We start from the raw sequence: 1,832 nt of genomic DNA, 5'->3' as shown, positions 1-1,832 counted from the left end.
GTGATTTAGCAACATGAAAGGGAATAGCTTCTTATCGGATTATGGTCTTGGTTAACTGCCTAAGGCTGACCTAAGTGCCTAACTTTCTGACTTTCTTTATACCTTATATGTTAAGAAGCTTCTTCTGACCAATCAGAAATGTATGCTTTATGTATGAACATTTTGCTCATCAAAGTGAGTGAGAGACAAGGTTAACAGAAATTAGCCACGGCAGTAAATGACAGCATATTTTTGGGTTCTTAAATGGTCTCTACCTGGCACACCTGCAGTGCAAACTGACACACACTGTTTAGAGAAACAGCTACTCTATTACTAATATTAATGAAACATTTCTTATTCTATGGAACAAAAACAAACAGTAAAACTAAAACACAGATCTCTTAGCTTCCTATTTCATGAACCAGATGACTGAATGACCAAGCCTAACTAGTAGTCAGAACCCCAGTTAACCCTCCGTAACACAAAGTTTAACCACACGACAGGAACTCTTTCAAACTGAGTGAAAATCATAAATGGATCCATAACTTTACATCAATTTACTATGTTGTGCCAATACCTGCATTTACATTTAGAACGAATGATGTCATAGAACCAGCATCACACCAGTTCCAGGTGTCTCCAAGGAGACAACAGAACTTCAGTTGTGTTTGCTAAAATACACACTTTGAAACATACTGTAACACTTAGTTAACATGTCTGGTTTAGTTGAAGAATCGGCTAAGGTAAGTTTCAGGGTTTAATGGTGGGATGGCACCTGTGCTTTTTTCCCCCAACCGCTAGAATATGATTCGCACCAAACCCAAAAGAAATACTGCACAGTTCAGGAACTTCATCAACCTAGCAACTGTAAAATAAGCTTACAAACAACTGAATTGAAATGCCAAAAAGTTCAGAGAAAGGCACAAACTATGTTTACTTGGAGTTTCCAAAATTAAAGCTAACTAAAACTGTAATGATAAACAATCATGCTGCCAATGGACAGAGAAATATCATGTTTTTTTAATAATGTATTATTTGTTACATAGGAACCCAGTATAAGGGAATCCCTTGCGATCCTGTCTGCAGAGATAAAGGTAAGTATTGTTTTCTCTTTAGCTCTGTCACTCCAAGAAATATAATGGACATAAATATATTTGCCAATCTTTTCATAGTAATCCAAACAACTCTGCGTGTATCTGACATTTGTAATATTTATCTACCGCAGTATAACTCTTCTGGCAAGGCGATTGGTATTGTACCTTGAAAGAAAACTGATTGGAAATGTCATGTACTCTATGGTTTCTATTGATGTCAAGTGGCAAATGTTGACTGGTGATGTTATGTGAATCTTAGGAAATGGTCATTTTTCAATCGAGTCTATGTTTCTCAGAATTTGAGACAGAGAGGTCAATCTCTGCAATCCGAGCTGAGGGCATTTCTTGGAATGGAAAGGTAAGAGCAACGTGTTCTTTGTTATTCTCTTAAGACTCTTCGCCAGATTTTACGATGAAAAATGTAAATAATAATAACAAACATTATTTTATATAGTGCCTTGAAAGGTGGCTTCTTTACAGAATGACAAAACCAACTACAATAAATAATACACAAGATATGCATGATGACAATACACAGTTAGAGGAGACAGTAGATGGTCATTGTCAGTGTATTCTGAAGGTAGTTTTCCAATTTTTTGGAACGGGGTAAAAGAGGCCACCTCTACTAAAATCTTTGTCCTAACCAAAAATGTAACAAAGTATAATAATAATATTAAAAATAATAATGATAAACTTTATCTATAGAGCACCTTTCATACAAATAGTGCTTTGGTGCTTTAAAAACCAAGCGTAAAAATA

This window comes from Lepisosteus oculatus, unplaced genomic scaffold (assembly GCF_040954835.1).
Source record: "Lepisosteus oculatus isolate fLepOcu1 unplaced genomic scaffold, fLepOcu1.hap2 HAP2_SCAFFOLD_57, whole genome shotgun sequence".
NCBI classification, from domain to species: Eukaryota; Metazoa; Chordata; class Actinopteri; order Semionotiformes; family Lepisosteidae; genus Lepisosteus; species Lepisosteus oculatus.
Note: the sequence above shows the minus strand (reverse complement) of the source record.